Below are 21,250 nucleotides of genomic sequence, written 5' to 3'. Positions count from 1 at the left end.
AATGGAAAGTAAACACCATAATTCCATATCTGCCGTCATGCAAGAGGGTCCGAAGCAGTGTACGAATGTTTGAACCCTAATGCATGAGAAATGACAAGTAAACATTGTAATTACATATCTGTCATCATGCAGGAGGGTCCGAATAAGTGCCCGAGTGTTCGAACCCTAATGCATGAGAAATGGCAAGTAAATACCATAATTACATATTTTTGCATCATCCAAGTGGGTCCGCATAAGTGTCCGAGTGTTCGAACCCTAATGCATGAGAAATGGCAAGTAAACACCGTAATTACATATTTGCCATCATGCAAAAGGGTCCGAATAAGTGTCCGAGTGTTCGAACCCTAATGCATGAGAAATGGCAAGTAAACACCATAATTACATATCTGCCATCATGCAAGAGGGTTTGAATTAGTGTCCGAGTGTCTAAACCCTAATGCCTGAGACATGGCAAGTAAACACCGTAATTACATTTCTGCCATCATGCAAGGGGGTCCGAATAAGTGTCCGAGTGTTCGAACCCTAATGCCTGAGACATGGCAAGTAAACACCATAATTACATTTCTGCCATCATACAAAAGGGTCCGAATAAGTGTCCATGTGTTCGAACCCTATGCATGAGAAATGGCAAGTAAACACCATAATTACATATCTGCCATCATGCAAGAGGGTCCGAATACGTGTCCGAGTGTTCGAGCCCTAATGCACGAGAAATGGCAACTAAACACCAGAATTACATATCCGCCATCATGTAAGAGGGTTTGAATAAGTGTCCGAGTGTTCGAAACCTTATGTATGAGAAATGGAAAGTAAACACCATAATTCCATATCTGCCATCATGCAAGAGGGTCCGAAGCAGTGTATGAATGTTTGAACCCTAATGCATGAGAAATGACAAGTAAACACTGTAATTACATATCTGTCATCATGCAGGAGGGTCCGAATAAGTGCCCGAGTGTTCGAACCCTAATGCATGAGAAATGGCAAGTAAATACCATAATTACATATTTTTGCATCATGCAAGTGGGTCCGAATAAGTGTCCGAGTGTTCGAACTCTAATGCATGAGAAATGGCAAGTAAACACCGTAATTACATATTTGCCATCATGCAAAAGGGTCCGAATAAGTGTCCGAGTGTTCGAACCCTAATCCATGAGAAATGGCAAGTAAACACCATAATTACATATCTGCCATCATGCAAGAGGGTTTGAATTAGTGTCCGAGTGTCTAAACCCTAATGCCTGAGACATGGCAAGTAAACACCGTAATTACATTTCTGCCATCATACAAGAGGGTCCGAATAAGTGTCCATGTGTTCGAACCCTAATGCATGAGAAATGGCCAGTAAACACCATAATTACATATCTGCCATCATGTAAGAGGGTTTGAATAAGTGTCTGAGTGTTCGAACCCTAATGTATGAGAAATGGCAAGTAAACACCATAATTCCATATCTGTCATCATGCAAGAGGGTCCGAAGCAGTGTACGAATGTTTAAACCCTAATGCTTGAGAAATGACAAGTAAACACTGTAATTACATATCTGTCATCATGCAAGAGGGTCCGAATAAGTGCCCGAGTGTTCGAACCCTAATGCATGAGAAATGGCAAGTAAATACCATAATTACATATCTGCCATCATGCAAGAGGGTCCGAATAAGTGCCCGAGTGTTCGAACCCTAATGCATGAGAAATGGCAAGTACATACCATAACTACATATCTGCCATCATGCATGTGGGTCCGAATAAGTGCCTGAGGGTTCGAACCCTAATGCATGAGAAATGGCAAGTAAACACCGTAATTACATATTTGCCATCATGCAAAAGGGTCTGAATAGGTGACCGAGTGTTCGAACCCTAATGCATGAGAAATGGCAAGTAAACACCCTAATTACATTTCTGCCATCATGCAAGAGGGTTTGAATTTGTGTCCGAGTGTCTAAACCCTAATGCCTGAGAAATGGAAAGTAAACACCATAATTACATATCTGCCATCATGCAAGAGGGTTTGAATTAGTGTCCGAGTGTCTAAAACCTAATGCCTGAGACATGGCAGGGAAACACCGTAATTACATTTCTGCCATCATGCAAGAGAGTCCAAATAAGTGTCCGAGTGTTCGAACCCCAATGCATGAGAAATGGCAACTAAACACCACAATTACATATCTGCCATCATGCACGAGGGTGCGAATAAGTGCCCGAGTGTTCGAGCCCTAATGCATGAGAAATGGCAAGTAAACACCATAATTACATATCTGCCATCAGGTAAGAGGGTTTGAATAAGTGTCCGAGTGTTCGAACCCTAATGTATGAGAAATGGCAAGTAAACACCATAATTCCATATCTGTCATCATGCAAGAGGGTCCGAAGCAGTGTACGATTGTTTAAACCCTAATGCTTGAGAAATGAAAAGTAAGTACTGTAATTACATATCTGTCATCATGCAAGAGGGTCCGAATAAGTGCCTGAGTGTTCGAACCGTATTGCATGAGAAATGGCAAGTAAATACCATAATTACATATATGCCATCATGCAAGAGGGTCCCAATAAGTGCCCGAGTGTTCGAACCCTAATGCATGAGAAATGGCAAGGAAATACCATAATTACATATCTGCCATCATGCAAGTGGGTCCGAATAAGTGCCCGAGTGTTCGAACCCTAATGCATGAGAAATGGCAAGTTAGCACCGTAATTACATATTTTCCATCACGCAAAAGGGTCCGAATAAGTGCGCGTGTGTTCGAACCCTAATGCATGAGAAATGGCAAGTAAACACCATAATTACATATCGGCCATCATGCAAGAGGGTCTGAATTTGTGTCCGAGTGTGTAAACCCTAATGCCTGAGACATGGCAAGTAACCACCGTAATTACATTTCTGCCATCATGCAAGAGGGTCTGAATAAGTGTCCGAGTGTTCGAACCCTAATGCATGAGAAATGGCAACTAAACACCATAATTACAAATCTGCCATCATGCAAGAGGGTCCGAATAAGTGTCCGAGTGTTCGAGCCCTAATGCATCAGAAATGGCAAGTAAACACTATAATTACATATATGTCATCATCTAAGAGTGTTTGAATAAGTGTCCGAGTGTTCGAACCCTAATGTATGAGAAATGGCAAGTAAACACCATAATTCCATATCTGCCATCGTGCATGAGGGTTCGAATCAGTGTACGAATGTTTAAACCCTAATGCATGAGAAATGACAAGTAAACACGGTAATTACATATCTTACATCACGCGAGAGGGTCCGAATAAGTGCCCGAGTGTTCGAACCCTAATTCATGAGAAATGGCAAGTAAATACCATAATTACATTTCTGCCATCATGCAAGAGGGTCCGAATAAATGTCCGAGTGTCTGAACCCTAATGCATGAGAAATGGCAAGTAAACACCATAATTACATATATGCCATCATGCAAGAGGGTCAGAATTAGTGTTCGAGTGTAAACCCTAATGCCGGAGACATGGAAAGTAAACACTGTAATTACATTTCTGCCATCACGCAAGAGGGTCAGAATAAGTGTCCGAGTGTTCGAACCCTAATCCATGAGAAATGGCAACTAAACACCATAATTACATATCTGCCATCATGCAAGAGGGTCCGAATAAGTGTCCGAGTGTTCGAGCGCTAATGCATGAGAAATGGCAAGTAAACACCATAATTACATATCTGCTATCATGTAAGAGGGTTTGAATAAGTGTCCGAGTGTTCGAACCCTAATATATGAGAAATGGCAAGTAAACACCATAATTCCATATCTGCCTTCGTGCAAGAGGGTTCGAATCAGTGTACGAACGTTTAAACCCTAATGCATGAGAAATGACAAGTAAACACTGTAATTACAAATCTGTCATCATGCAAGAGGGTCCGAATAAGTGTCCGAGTGTTCGAACCCTAATGCTTGAGAAATGGCAACTAAACAACATAATTACATATCTGCCATCATGCAAGAGGGTCTGAATAAGTGTCCGAGTGTTCGAGCCCTAATCCATGAGAAATGGCAAGTAAACACCATAATTACATATCTGCCATCATGTAAGAGGGTTTGAATAAGTGTCCGAGTGTTCGAACCCTAATGTATGAGAAATGGCAAGTAAACACCATAATTCCATATCTGCCATCATGCAAGAGGTTCCGACGCAGTGTACGAATGTTGGAACCCTAATGCATGAGAAATGACAGGTAAACACTGTAATTACATATCTGTCATCATGCAAGAAGGTCCGAATAAGTGTCCTAGTGTTCAAACCCTAATGCATGAGAAATGGCACGTAAACACCATAATTACATATTTGCCATCATGCAAGTGGGTCCGAATAATTGTCCGAGTGTTCGAACCCTAATGCATGAGAAATGGCAAGTAAACACCGTAATTACATATTTGCCATCATACAAAAGGGTCCGAATAAGTGTCCGAGTGTTCGAACCTTAATGCATGAGAAATGACAAGTAAACACCATAATTACATATCTGCCATCATGCTAGAGGGTTCGAATTAGTGTCCGAGTGTCTAAACCCTAATGTATGAGAAATGTCAAGTAAACACCATAATTCCATATCTTCCATGATGCAAGAGGGTCCGAAGCAGTGTACGAATGTTTAAACCCTAATGCATGAGAAATGATAAGTAAACACTGTAATTACATATCTGTCATCATTCAAGAGGGTTCGAATAAGTGCCCGAGTGTTCGAACCCTAATGCATGAGAAATGGGAAGTAAATACCATAATTACATATCTGCCATCATGCAAGAGGGTCCGAATAAGTGTCCGAGTGTTCGAACCCTAATGCATGAGAAATGGCAAGTAAATACCATAATTACATATCTGCCATCATGCAAGTGGGTCCGAATAAGTGTCCGAGTGTTGGAACCCTAATGCATGAGAAATGGCAAGTAAACACCGTAATTACATATTTGCCATCACGCAAAAGGCTCCGAATAAGTGTCCGAGTGTTCGAACCCTAATGCATGAGAAATGCAAATAAACACCATAATTACATATCTGCCATCATGCTAGAGGGTCTGAATTAGTGTCCGAGTGTTTAAACCCTAATGCCTGAGATATGGCAAGTAAACACCGTAACAACATTTCTACCATCACGCAAGAGGGTCCGAATAAGTGTCCGAGTGTTCGAACCCTAATCCATGAGAAATGGCAACTAAACACCATAATTACATATCTGCCATCATGCAAGAGGGTCCGAATAAGTGTCCGAGTGTTCGAGCCCTAATGCATGAGAAATGGCAAGTAAACACCATAATTACATATCTGCTATCATGTAAGAGAGTTTGAATAAGTGTCCGAGTGTTCGAACCCTAATGTATGAGAAATGGCAAGTAAACACCATAATTCCATATCTGCCATCGTGCAAGAGGGTTCGAATCAGTGTACGAACGTTTAAACCCTAATGCATGAGAAATGACAAGTAAACACTGTAATTACAAATCTGTCATCATGCAAGAGGGTCCGAATAAGTGCCCGAGTGTTCGAACCCTAATGCTTGAGAAATGGCAACTAAACAACATAATTACATATCTACCATCATGCAAGAGGGTCTGAATAAGTGTCCGAGTGTTCGAGCCCTAATCTATGAGAAATGGCAAGTAAACACCATAATTACATATCTGCCATCATGTAAGAGGGTTTGAATAAGTGTCCGAGTGTTCGAACCCTAATGTATGAGAAATGGCAAGTAAACACCATAATTCCATATCTGCCATCGTGCATGAGGGTTCGAATCAGTGTACGAATGTTTAAACCCTAATGCATGAGAAATGACAAGTAAACACGGTAATTACATATCTTACATCACGCGAGAGGGTCCGAATAAGTGCCCGAGTGTTCGAACCCTAATTCATGAGAAATGGCAAGTAAATACCATAATTACATTTCTGCCATCATGCAAGAGGGTCCGAATAAATGTCCGAGTGTCTGAACCCTAATGCATGAGAAATGGCAAGTAAACACCATAATTACATATATGCCATCATGCAAGAGGGTCAGAATTAGTGTTCGAGTGTAAACCCTAATGCCGGAGACATGGAAAGTAAACACCGTAATTACATTTCTGCCATCACGCAAGAGGGTCAGAATAAGTGTCCGAGTGTTCGAACCCTAATCCATGAGAAATGGCAACTAAACACCATAATTACATATCTGCCATCATGCAAGAGGGTCCGAATAAGTGTCCGAGTGTTCGAGCGCTAATGCATGAGAAATGGCAAGTAAACACCATAATTACATATCTGCTATCATGTAAGAGGGTTTGAATAAGTGTCCGAGTGTTCGAACCCTAATATATGAGAAATGGCAAGTAAACACCATAATTCCATATCTGCCTTCGTGCAAGAGGGTTCGAATCAGTGTACGAACGTTTAAACCCTAATGCATGAGAAATGACAAGTAAACACTGTAATTACAAATCTGTCATCATGCAAGAGGGTCCGAATAAGTGTCCGAGTGTTCGAACCCTAATGCTTGAGAAATGGCAACTAAACAACATAATTACATATCTGCCATCATGCAAGAGGGTCTGAATAAGTGTCCGAGTGTTCGAGCCCTAATCCATGAGAAATGGCAAGTAAACACCATAATTACATATCTGCCATCATGTAAGAGGGTTTGAATAAGTGTCCGAGTGTTCGAACCCTAATGTATGAGAAATGGCAAGTAAACACCATAATTCCATATCTGCCATCATGCAAGAGGTTCCGACGCAGTGTACGAATGTTGGAACCCTAATGCATGAGAAATGACAGGTAAACACTGTAATTACATATCTGTCATCATGCAAGAAGGTCCGAATAAGTGTCCTAGTGTTCAAACCCTAATGCATGAGAAATGGCACGTAAACACCATAATTACATATTTGCCATCATGCAAGTGGGTCCGAATAATTGTCCGAGTGTTCGAACCCTAATGCATGAGAAATGGCAAGTAAACACCGTAATTACATATTTGCCATCATACAAAAGGGTCCGAATAAGTGTCCGAGTGTTCGAACCTTAATGCATGAGAAATGACAAGTAAACACCATAATTACATATCTGCCATCATGCTAGAGGGTTCGAATTAGTGTCCGAGTGTCTAAACCCTAATGTATGAGAAATGTCAAGTAAACACCATAATTCCATATCTTCCATGATGCAAGAGGGTCCGAAGCAGTGTACGAATGTTTAAACCCTAATGCATGAGAAATGATAAGTAAACACTGTAATTACATATCTGTCATCATTCAAGAGGGTTCGAATAAGTGCCCGAGTGTTCGAACCCTAATGCATGAGAAATGGGAAGTAAATACCATAATTACATATCTGCCATCATGCAAGAGGGTCCGAATAAGTGTCCGAGTGTTCGAACCCTAATGCATGAGAAATGGCAAGTAAATACCATAATTACATATCTGCCATCATGCAAGTGGGTCCGAATAAGTGTCCGAGTGTTGGAACCCTAATGCATGAGAAATGGCAAGTAAACACCGTAATTACATATTTGCCATCACGCAAAAGGCTCCGAATAAGTGTCCGAGTGTTCGAACCCTAATGCATGAGAAATGCAAATAAACACCATAATTACATATCTGCCATCATGCTAGAGGGTCTGAATTAGTGTCCGAGTGTTTAAACCCTAATGCCTGAGATATGGCAAGTAAACACCGTAACAACATTTCTACCATCACGCAAGAGGGTCCGAATAAGTGTCCGAGTGTTCGAACCCTAATCCATGAGAAATGGCAACTAAACACCATAATTACATATCTGCCATCATGCAAGAGGGTCCGAATAAGTGTCCGAGTGTTCGAGCCCTAATGCATGAGAAATGGCAAGTAAACACCATAATTACATATCTGCTATCATGTAAGAGAGTTTGAATAAGTGTCCGAGTGTTCGAACCCTAATGTATGAGAAATGGCAAGTAAACACCATAATTCCATATCTGCCATCGTGCAAGAGGGTTCGAATCAGTGTACGAACGTTTAAACCCTAATGCATGAGAAATGACAAGTAAACACTGTAATTACAAATCTGTCATCATGCAAGAGGGTCCGAATAAGTGCCCGAGTGTTCGAACCCTAATGCTTGAGAAATGGCAACTAAACAACATAATTACATATCTACCATCATGCAAGAGGGTCTGAATAAGTGTCCGAGTGTTCGAGCCCTAATCTATGAGAAATGGCAAGTAAACACCATAATTACATATCTGCCATCATGTAAGAGGGTTTGAATAAGTGTCCGAGTGTTCGAACCCTAATGTATGAGAAATGGCAAGTAAACACCATAATTCCATATCTGCCATCATGCAAGAGGATCCGACGCAGTGTACGAATGTTTAAACCCTAATGCATGAGAAATGACAAGTAAACACTGTAATTACATATCTGTCATCATGCAAGAAGGTCCGAATCAGTGTCCTAGTGTTCAAACCCTAATGCACGAGAAATGGCACGTAAACACCATAATTACATATTTGCCATCATGCAAGTGGCTCCGAATAAGTGTCCGAGTGTTCGAACCCTAATGCATGAGAAATGGCAAGTAAACACCGTAATTACATATTTGCCATCTTACAAAAGGGTCCGAATAAGTGTCCGAGTGTTCGAACCTTAATGCATGAGAAATGACAAGTAAACACCATAATTACATATCTGCCATCATGCTAGAGGGTTCGAATTAGTGTCCGAGTGTCTAAACCCTAATGTATGAGAAATGTCAAGTAAACACCATAATTCCATATCTGCCATGATGCAAGAGGGTCCGAAGCAGTGTACGAATGTTTAAACCCTAATGCATGAGAAATGATAAGTAAACACTGTAATTACATATCTGTCATCATCCAAGAGGGTTCGAATAAGTGCCCGAGTGTTCGAACCCTAATGCATGAGAAATGGGAAGTAAATACCATAATTACATATCTGCCATCATGCAAGAGGGTCCGAATAAGTGTCCGAGTGTTCGAACCCTAATGCATGAGAAATGGCAAGTAAATACCATAATTACATATCTGCCATCATGCAAGTGGGTCCGAATAAGTGTCTGAGTGTTGGAACCCTAATGCATGAGAAATGGCAAGTAAACACCGTAATTACATATTTCCCATCACGCAAAAGGCTCCGAATAAGTGTCCGAGTGTTCGAACCCTAATGCATGAGAAATGCAAATAAACACTATAATTACATATCTGCCATCATGCTAGAGGGTCTGAATTAGTGTCCGAGTGTTTAAACCCTAATGCCTGAGATATGGCAAGTAAACACCGTAACTACATTTCTACCATCATGCAAGAGGGTCCGAATAAGTGTCCGAGTGTTCGAACCCTAATCCATGAGAAATGGCAACTAAACACCATAATTACATATCTGCCATCATGCAAGAGGGTCCGAATAAGTGTCCGAGTGTTCGAGCCCTAATGCATGAGAAATGGCAAGTAAACACCATAATTACATATCTGCTATCATGTAAGAGGGTTGGAATAAGTGTCCGAGTGTTCGAACCCTAATGTATGAGAAATGGCAAGTAAACACCATAATTCCATATCTGCCATCGTGCAAGAGGGTTCGAATCAGTGTACGAACGTTTAAACCCTAATGCATGAGAAATGACAAGTAAACACTGTAATTACAAATCTGTCATCATGCAAGAGGGTCCGAATAAGTGTCCGAGTGTTCGAACCGTAATGCATGAGAAATGGCAAGTAAACACCATAATTACATATCTGCCATCATGCAAGAGGGTCTGAATTAGTGTCCGAGTGTTTAAACCCTAATGCCTGAGACATGGCAAGTAAACCCCGTAATTACATTTCTTGCATCATGCGCGAGGGTCCGAAAAAGTGTCCAAGTGTTCGAACCCTAATGCATGAGAAATGGCAACTAAACACCATAATTACACATCTGCCATCATGCAAGAGGGTCCGAATAAGTGTCCGAGTGTTTGAGCCCTATTGCATGGGAAATGGCAAGTAAACACCACAATTACATATCTGCCATCATGTAAGAGGGTTTGAATGAGTGTCCGAGTGTTCGAACCTTAATGTATGAGAAATGGCAAGTAAACACCATAATGCCATATCTGCCATCATGCAAGAGGGTCCGAAGCAGTGTACGAATGTTTAAACCCTGATGCATGAGAAATGACAAGTAAGCACTGTAATTACATATCTGTCATCATGCAAGAGGGTCCGAATAAGTTCCTGAGTGTTCGAACCCTAATTCATGAGAAATGGCAAGTAAACACCGTAATTACATATTTGCCATCATACAAAAGGGTCCGAACAAGTGTCCGAGTGTTCGAACCTTAATGCATGAGAAATGACAAGTAAACACCATAATTACATATCTGCCATCATGCTAGAGGGTTCGAATTAGTGTCCGAGTGTCTAAAGCCTAATGTATGAGAAATGTCAAGTAAACACCATAATTCCATATCTGCCATGATGCAAGAGGGTCCGAAGCAGTGTACGAATGTTTAAACCCTAATGCATGAGAAATGATAAGTAAACACTGTAATTACATATCTGTCATCATCCGAGAGGGTTCGAATAAGTGCCCGAGTGTTCGAACCCTAATGCATGAGAAATGGGAAGTAAATACCATAATTACATATCTGCCATCATGCAAGAGGGTCCGAATAAGTGACCGAGTGTTCGAACCCTAATGCATGAGAAATGGCAAGTAAATACCATAATTACATATCTGCCATCATGCAAGTGGGTCCGAATAAGTGTCCGAGTGTTGGAACCCTAATGCATGAGAAATGGCAAGTAAACACCGTAATTACATATTTGCCATCACGCAAAAGGCTCCGAATAAGTGTCCGAGTGTTCGAACCCTAATGCATGAGAAATGCAAATAAACACCATAATTACATATCTGCCATCATGCTAGAGGGTCTGAATTAGTGTCCTAGTGTTTAAACCCTAATGCCTGAGATATGGCAAGTAAACACCGTAACTACATTTCTGCCATCACGCAAGAGGGTCCGAATAAGTGTCCGAGTGTTCGAACCCTAATCCATGAGAAATGGCAACTAAACACCATAATTACATATCTGCCATCATGCAAGAGGGTCCGAATAAGTGTCCGAGTGTTCGAGCCCTAATGCATGAGAAATGGCAAGTAAACACCATAATTACATATCTGCTATCATGTAAAAGGGTTTGAATAAGTGTCCGAGTGTTCGAACCCTAATGTATGAGAAATGGCAAGTGAACACCATAATTCCATATCTGCCATCGTACAAGAGGGTTCGAATCAGTGTACGAACGTTTAAACCCTAATGCATGAGAAATGACAAGTAAACACTGTAATTACAAATCTGTCATCATGCAAGAGGGTCCGAATAAGTGTCCGAGTGTTCGAACCGTAATGCATGAGAAATGGCAAGTAAACACCATAATTACATATCTGCCATCATGCAAGAGGGTCTGAATTAGTGTCCGAGTGTTTAAACCCTAATGCCTGAGACATGGCAAGTAAACACCGTAATTACATTTCTTGCATCATGCGAGAGGGTCCGAATAAGTGTCCAAGTGTTCGAACCCTAATGCATGAGAAATGGCAACTAAACACCATAATTACACATCTGCCATCATGCAAGAGGGTCCGAATAAGTGTCCGAGTGTTCGAGCCCTATTGCATGGGAAATGGCAAGTAAACACCACAATTACATATCTGCCATCATGTAAGAGGGTTTGAATGAGTGTCCGAGTGTTCGAACCTTAATGTATGACAAATGGCAAGTAAACACCATAATGCCATATCTGCCATCATGCAAGAGGGTCCGAAGCAGTGTACGAATGTTTAAACCCTGATGCATGAGAAATGACAAGTAAACACTGTAATTACATATCTGTCATCATGCAAGAGGGTCTGAATAAGTTCCTGAGTGTTCGAACCCTAATGCATGAGAAATGGCAAGTAAATACCCTAATTACATATCTGCCATCATGCAAGTGGGTCCGAATAAGTGTCCGAGTGGTCGAGCCCTAATGCATGAGAAATGGCAAGTAAACACCGTAATTACATATCTGCTATCATGAATGGGGGTCCGAATAAGTGTCCGAGTGTTCGAACACTAATGCATGAGAAATGGCAAGTAAACACCATATTTACATTTCTGCCATCATGCAAGAGGGTCCGAATAAGTGTCCGAGTGTTCGAACCCTAATGCATGAGAAATGGCAACTGAACACCATAATTACATATCTGCTATCATGCATGGGGGTCCGAATAAGTGTCCGAGTGTTCGAGCCCTAATGCACGAGAAATGGCAAGTAAACACCATAATCACATATCCGCCATCGTGTTAGAGGGTTTGAACAAGTGTCCGAGTGTTCGAACCCTAATGTATGAGAAATGGCAAGTAAACCCCATAATTCCATATCTGTCATCATGCAAGAGGGTCCGAATCAGTGTACGAATGTTTAAACCCTAATGCATGAGAAATGATAAGTAAACACTGTAATTACATATCTGTCATCATCCGAGAGGGTTCGAATAAGTGCCCGAGTGTTCGAACCCTAATGCATGAGAAATGGGAAGTAAATACCATAATTACATATCTGCCATCATGCAAGAGGGTCCGAATAAGTGACCGAGTGTTCGAACCCTAATGCATGAGAAATGGCAAGTAAACACCCTAATTACATATCTGCCATCATGCAAGAGGGTCTGAATTAGTGCCCGAGTGTTTAAACCCCAATGCGTGAGACATGTCAAGTAAATACCATAATTACATATCTGCCATCATGCAAGAGGATCCGAATCAGTGTACGAGTGTTTAAACCCTAATGCATGAGAAATGAGAAATAAACACTGTAATTACATATCTGTCATGATGCAAGAGGGTCCGAATAAGTGTCCGAGTGTTAGAACCCAATCCATGAGAAATGGCAAATAAACACCATAATTACATATCTACCATCATGCAAGAGGGTCTGAATTAGTGTCCGAGTGTTTAAACCCTAATGCCTGAGGCATGGCAAGTAAACACCGTAATTACAATTCTGCCATCATGCAAGAGGGTCCGAATAAGTGTCCGAGTGTTCGAACCCTAATGCTTGAGAAATGGCAACTAAACAACATAATTACATATCTGCCATCATGCAAGAGGGTCTGAATAAGTGTCCGAGTGTTCGAGCCCTAATCCATGAGAAATGGCAAGTAAACACCATAATTACATATCTGCCATCATGTAAGAGGGTTTGAATAAGTGTCCGAGTGTTCGAACCCTAATGTATGAGAAATGGCAAGTAAACACCATAATTCCATATCTGCCATCATGCAAGAGGTTCCGACGCAGTGTACGAATGTTGAAACCCTAATGCATGAGAAATGACAAGTAAACACTGTAATTACATATCTGTCATCATGCAAGAAGGTCCGAATAAGTGTCCTAGTGTTCAAACCCTAATGCATGAGAAATGGCACGTAAACACCATAATTACATATTTACCATCATGCAAGTGGGTCCGAATAAGTGTCCGAGTGTTCGAACCCTAATGCATGAGAAATGGCAAGTAAACACCGTAATTACATATTTGCCATCATACAAAAGGGTCCGAATAAGTGTCCGAGTGTTCGAACCTTAATGCATGAGAAATGACAAGTAAACACCATAATTACATATCTGCCATCATGCTAGAGGGTTCGAATTAGTGTCCGAGTGTCTAAACCCTAATGTATGAGAAATGTGAAGTAAACACCATAATTCCATATCTGCCATGATGCAAGAGGGTCCGAAGCAGTGTACGAATGTTTAAACCCTAATGCATGAGAAATGATAAGTAAAGACTGTAATTACATATCTGTCATCATCCAAGAGGGTTCGAATAAGTGCCCGAGTGTTCGAACCCTAATGCATGAGAAATGGGAAGTAAATACCATAATTACATATCTGCCATCATGCAAGAGGGTCCGAATAAGTGTCCGAGTGTTCGAACCCTAATGCATGAGAAATGGCAAGTAAATACCATAATTACATATCTGCCATCATGCAAGTGGGTCCGAATAAGTGTCGAGTGTTGGAACCCTAATGCATGAGAAATGGCAAGTAAACACCGTAATTACATATTTGCCATCACGCAAAAGGCTCCGAATAAGTGTCCGAGTGTTCGAACCCTAATGCATGAGAAATGGCAAATAAACACCATAATTACATATCTGCCATCATGCTAGAGGGTCTGAATTAGTGTCCGAGTGTTTAAACCCTAATGGCTAAGATATGGCAAGTAAACACCGTAACTACATTTCTGCCATCAAGCAAGAGATTCCGAATAAGTGTCCGAGTGTTCGAACCCTAATGCATGAGAAATGGCAACTAAACACCATAATTACATATCTGCCATCATGCAAGAGGGTCCGAATAAGTGTTCGAGTGTTCGAGCCCTAATGCATGAGAAATGGCAAGTAAACACCATAATTACATATCTGCCATCATGTAAGAGGGTTTGAATAAGTGTCCGAGTGTTCGAACCCAATTGTATGAGAAATGGCAAGTAAACACCGTAATTCCATATCTGCCATCATGCAAGAGGGCCCGAAGCAGTGTATGAATGTTTAAACCCTAATGCATGAGAAATGACAAGTAAACATAGTAATTACATATCTGTCATCATGCAAGATGGTCCGAATAAGTGGCCGAGTGTTCGAACCCTAATGCATGGGAGATGGCAAGTAAATACCATAATTACATATCTGCCATCATGCAAGCGGGTCCGAATAAGTGTCCGAGTGTTCGAACCCTAATGCAAGAGAAATGGCAAGTAAACACCGTAATTACATATTTGCCATCATGCAAAAGGGTCCGAATAAGTGTCTGAGTGTTCGAACCCTAATGCCTGAGAAATGGCAAGTAAACACCATAATTACATATCCGCCATCATGCAAGAGGGTCTGAATTAGTGTCCGTGTGTCTAAACCCTAACGCCTGTGACATGGCAAGTAAACACCATAATTACATTTCTGCCATCATGCAAGAGGGTCCGAATAGGTGTCCGAGTGTTCGAACCCTAATGCATGAGAAATGGCAACTAAACACCATAATTACATATCTACCATCATGCAAGAGGGTCCGAATAAGTGTCCGAGTGTTCGAGCCCTAATGCACGAGAAATGGCAAGTAAACACCAGAATTACATATTCGCCATCATGGAAGAGGGTCTGAATAACTGTCCGAGTGTTCAAACCCTAATGCATGACAAATGGAAAGTAAACACCATAATTACATATCTGCCATCATGCAGGAGGGTCTGAATTAGTGTCCGAGTGTTTAAACCCCAATGCAAGAGACATGGCAAGTAAACACCATAATTACATATCTGCCATCATGCAAGAGGGTCCGAATCAGTGTACGAGTGTTTACACCCCAATGCATGAGAAATGACAAGTAAACACTGTAATTACATATCTGTCATCATGCAAGAGGGTCCGAATAAGTGTCTGAGTGTTCGAATCCCAATGCATGAGAAATGTCAAGTAAACACCATAATTACATATCTGTCATCATGCAAGAGGGTCCGAATAAGTGTCCGAGTGTTCGAACCCTAATGCATAAGAAATGGCAACTAAACACCATAATTACATATCTGCCATCATGCAAGAGGGTCCGAATAAGGGTCCGAGTGTTCGAGCCCTAATGCATGAGAAATGGCAAGTAAACACCATAATTACATATCTGCCATCATGTAAGAGGGTTTGAATAAGTGTCCGAGTGTTCGAACCCTAATGTATGGGAAATGGCAAGTAGTCACCATAATTCCATATCTGCCATCGTGCATATGGGTTCGAATCAGTGTACGAATGTTTAAACCCTAACGCATGAGAAATGACAACTAAACACCGTAATTACATATCTGTCATCATGCAAGAGGGTCCGAATAAGTGCCTGTAGACACCCCATTTTTGACCGACCTTAAGACTTAGACGTCACTGATTGAGCGCTTGGTGATGTTGCATAATGTGCTCGTTCAGAAGTTTCAGAGTTGCGGCCGTGAGCCCTGCCTCCGGACTTCCGAACCCTCTTTTGTACTTTGCCTCGGTTTGCGAACCAAGCTCGTTTTTTTCTGTTTCTTTTCCTGAGGGGAGGGAGAGGTCCAGTAGACCATCTCTCAGTTGCCGTGGGCTACATTTTGTGGCCGCAGGACATTTTGCCCATTTCGGAGTCCGGTTTCCGGTTTTTCAGGACCGTTGGCCGTGTGCCTCGGTTCGGGACCGCTTAACCATCTCCGTTTGCTTTGATTTTTGGCATACTCCTTATTTGCTCCCTTTTGAGGGACACTGAGGTCTGAGAGACCCACTTCGTGGTCGAATGCCACTTTCGGTGCTCAACAGCCCATTTTCGGGACCCCGAACTGCGCGTTTTGGCCCCCGAACTTTCGTTTTGCAACGGTTTTCGTTCATTTTTGGCAGGTACCTCTGTTTTATCACCAGGGAGGTCACTGAAGGGTGGGAGGCCAATAATTGTTGCAGCAACCAGTTATACATCCTCCGACGCCCTCCGACGCCCGTTTTTCACACTTCCAGGCTCATGTTGAACACCTTGGGCCCACTTTCATGAACTTTGAACCACATATTTGTGATGTACACACATGAGAGGACCCTAAAAGGTTGTGGCTGGCCAGTAATTCCACCTGACCCTTTTGAACCCCTCTTTCCGAGCTAATGTTGAACACCTTGGGCCCACTTTCTTGAACTTTGAACCACATATTTGTGATGTACACACATGAGAGGACCTTAAAAGTTGGTGGCCGGCCAGTAATTCCACCTGAACCTTTTGAACCCCTCTTTCCGAGCTAATGTTGAACACCCTCGAGCAACTTTCTTGGACTTTTAACCACAGGGTTGTGTTGTACACACATAGGAGGACACCATCAGTTGGTGGCCGGCCACTAAATCAGCTTGACCCTTTTGACCCCTAGCCGGCCGGCTAGGGGATGTGGCCGGCCGGCCACCTGCAACAAAAATACCTGGCCGGCCGAGATCCTCACACTGTTCACTTTACAGCTGTAGGGCTTTATCCCCCAGAAAATATCTTTATCCGGGGGATATTTTGTGGGGGAAAGTTTGTCTCCTTTTCCCCCACCTTTACACCCCCTTTTTGGTCCATATAACCAGCATTCCATATCATATTTTGGGGTTAGAAAAAATTGTCTTCAAGCTTCCATACACAAATCCCTCTCTATCCCTCTCATTTCCTTGAAAACTTCCAAGTCCCTAATCACCATTTCTTCTACACCACCAGGCTCTACCATCACCACTTCATTTCCAGCAACAAGGAGGGCTTCTCAAAGTCTAAAGGAGCTACAAATTGGTCCAAGAAGCAACAAAGGTGAGTGACATTTCTCCTCTTTGACCCTTTTTCTTGATCCATTTGTAAGCCCTATATGCTTATTGTTTCAAGCTCCGGCCCTAACTGAAAGGGGCCTTCTTTTGAGCTCATTTTCACTTTTCATTAAGGACTCAACCCTGTTTGAGCCCTCCATGATGCACTTGCTTCATTGATCCTCTTATATGTCATAATCTTGCATGCTATTTTTGGGCATGATGTAATCTGTTTTTGAGCATGATGTAATCTGTTTGAGCCCTCCATGATGCACTTGCTTCATTGATCCTCTTATATGCCCGTGAGTAATCTGTTTTTGAGCATGATGTAATCTGTGAATGTGCTTATTTTGGGCCCTTCTTCAACATTGTTGAAGGGCCCCTCACCATTTGATGCCTCCATGTGCCACTTGTAGTTATATCCCTTATTTGGCCCCCATTTTTGCATAAATTGGCACCCCCCCTTACTTCTGTTTTTGGCTTTTTCACAGAACTGAAAGTGGCCTTATTTTGGCCTATACTTCATGTTTCATTAACTTTTTTTTTTTTCTGTTTGGTGATTATTTTGTATACTTCATGTTATAGCACCTTTTGAGCCTCAATCTTGTGCCGTCTTTTTAGCATGTTTGTATATTGATTTGAGGCTTGCCATATACTGTAAACATTCATATTTTTGGTCCCTCTTCAATGTTGTAGAAGGAAATTTTTTAGTTTGGATTTTGCTTATATCACTTGCTTCATTACCCCTCTCTTGGCCCCTATTCTTGCATGCCATTTTTACCTTACCTATGCTTGCCGTTTGGCCATGTTTATAACTGTGAAAATGCCTTTTTTGGGACTGTCTAGCTTCTGTCTTCGCATTGCATGTCCATATTGTGCATGTTTGGCATAGCTATAGGCCATTCCGGGTGCCTAATGTTGCATTTCGGGACCATTTCATGCTTCGGGAGTACTTTCGTCTCATTTCGGGGCTGCTTTCCCCCACTTTTCAGTGCTGAAATCCCATTACCATGTTTGCATATCATTTCCCACGCCATAGTTCGCATTTTTGCATTGCCTCGGTTTGCGTGCCCGTGTGCACGCATTTCGAGGCACTTCATTTTCATCCATCGGCATCCTATGTGAGTGTGGCTGAGGCTCACTCATGTTGGTATAAGCCCATATCATGTTTTCATGTCATTTGCATTGCGTGTGCCATTGCCTCGGTTTGCGTGCCCGTGTGCACGCATTTCGAGGCACTTCATTTTCATCCATCGGCATCCTATGTGAGTGTGGCTGAGGCTCACTCATGTTGGTATAAGCCCATATCATGTTTTCATGCCATAGTTCGTATTTTTGCATTTTCTCGGTTTGCGTGCCCGTGTGCATGCATTTCGAGGCACTTCATTTTCATCCACCGGCATCCTATGTGAGTGTGGCTGAGGCTCACTCATGTTGGTATAAGCCTATATCATGTTTTCATGCCATAGTTCGCATTTTTTGCATTTTCTCGATTTGCATGCCCGTGTGTACGCATTTCGAGACACTTCATTTTCATCCATCGGCATCCTATGTAAGTGTGGCTGAGGCTCACTCATGTTAGTGTAAGCCCATATCACACTTCCATGTCATTTAGATCGCATTCTGTCATTTTCTCGGTTCGCGTGCCCGTGTGCACGCATTTCGAGGCATCTCATTTTCTTTTTTTTACAGCATAGTGCATACTAGGTTGTATCTTAGATCGCATTCTGTTATTTTCTCGGTTTGCGTGCCCGTGTGTACGCATTTCGAGGCATGTCATTCCATAGCATTGTGTATGTTAGGATTGTATCTTAGTTGCATTTCATGCATATCATGCATATTGCATCGTGTTCGGAATAGGAGTTAGCCCGGGCACGGGAAACGAGGTACATTTCGTACTCCGAGTGACGGAATGTGTCTCAATTCCCCAGTCACCGACACTCCGGATTATCCATGATGGAGTTAGGTTTTAGCTGTATTTTCATGTGCATTCATCCTATATGGAGTTGTGCATTTCGACTCCTCGGCCATCATGCCTCGGTATGCGTGATTGGTGGCACGAGGATCGAGACATGCATATATTTGTGTAAATACATTGCTATGCCCCTTTCCTGCTCTCTGTTGCAGCAAAATGAAGAATCAGCAACTTTTCGGGACTCGGTACGCTTTCCAAGAATAACTGCTAAACAGAGGCTAATTAGGGCATTCCGGTGGATTTCCGCGCAAGACAACCCGGACATGCATCATCCATCAGAAGCAAGGCAGTCCCTGGCTTGCATGCCAGTTTTATTTATTTTCTTAGTTAATTTGTTAATTAATTAGGATTTTGTAATATTTTGGACTGTAATATTCTTTTATTCGGGACTGTAATATTCGGACTGTATTATTTATTCGGACCCTCTGCGCGAGGGCACAACTGTAATAAGAGTGCGTGTGTGTGTTGTATGTCTTCCAACCCCACGTCTTTCTCCCTTTTATTTATCCGCTTATGATGGTTAGATTAGGGCATATTTCAATTAGCATACAGTATGACAGCATGTTTGCATTCATTCATTAGTTTTGCATGCACCGGGCTCGGCGCATCATACTAACTGCATTGTACTCTCAATTCCAAATTGAATACATGATAGTTGTAGCATTTCACATGCCATCTTAGAATAGCCGAGCCTGCTATAGTTGCATTTTGCATGTGTTGCATTAGGCATTTCTGTATACTTAGGATCATGCATGATTTCTAATGTAGTTTCTATTTTGGCTTGGAGTACTCGGTAAGTTCTACGCTTTAGCATCCTTGCATGCGTGTGAGTGAATGCCATGAATAGCATGCTTACCATGAGGCTAATTGCTTATGTGATATATCTGCCTGAATGCCTGTGGGTGAAGGTTGGGTTACTTAAATTGGAATAAATCATCAAATGTTTCAAGCCTACTTGCGGGTAGCAAACCATTTTCAAAAAAAGCGAACATGAAATGTTTTGTTCCAATTCAGGCGACTCAGTCTATACTTGTATGCTGTGCGCATCACATAGTAACCTAGGCTAATAACCGGAATAAGAACTCACAATGTTTTCAAAAATAGATGTCATGGTTAGTAGAGGCCGATCTTTGATCGGGCGAGCGGCGGTGCTCACGAAGTGACCTTCCCCAATCGTACCCAAGTTCCCGAGCCGAGGCAACTTTGGTGATGACGGACACGTGGCCTTTTGGCACCGAGTCAGGGTTTCCTAAATTTTCCAAAATAAAATATTTAGGTGGCGACTCTGTATCTAGCAAAGCAGTCCATGTTTGGCACTTCTTTCAAAAATCAGTTTTCTCAAAACGATTTGCCGGATTTGGACTCTTTGGTTCAGATTTAGAACCGTGACCACAAAGTCGAGTCCGAGCTGTAGCGAGGTCCCCCGCGGGCTGGTTACAGTTTCTGGCGACTCTGCTGGGGAATTAGAGAACTTGACTCGAACTCATGATATCTGCTTTTGACTACACTTGTGTGTTTCTTTGCATTGCATTTGCATTGGTGGGCCTAGGACACCGTGTTTGCCATCTGCTATTCCTGAACGGTTTGCCAGAGGCTTGCCTTGTCAAGGCATGATCATAAGGCTGACCGGTTGTGGGCTCTGCCAGTATGGGAACACAAACCCCGGTTTTACCGGGGCACCCTCTTTGACTATTCGACCTAGTACATATTCGGATCCATAGTGACCATTCCAAACTAGGACAGGTTGCTTACCTGTTTATAGGTTATTTGAAGCCGCTGCGTGTGTAGTGAAACCCTAGTTCCTGACAAAATAGGACAGGGAAACCCTACCCCAACATAGGGGTGTTTTGGCTCTCACTTATCTGTTATGTGCTTTAGAGTGCGTCTCTACAGGAATGCATGTATCAGTATATGAGTTGGGGCATCAGGCCTACGGGCATCAGTT

Source organism: Camellia sinensis, chromosome 12, assembly GCF_055761805.1.
Source record: "Camellia sinensis isolate YWXY chromosome 12, ASM5576180v1, whole genome shotgun sequence".
Taxonomy (NCBI): Eukaryota; Viridiplantae; Streptophyta; class Magnoliopsida; order Ericales; family Theaceae; genus Camellia; species Camellia sinensis.
Note: the sequence above shows the minus strand (reverse complement) of the source record.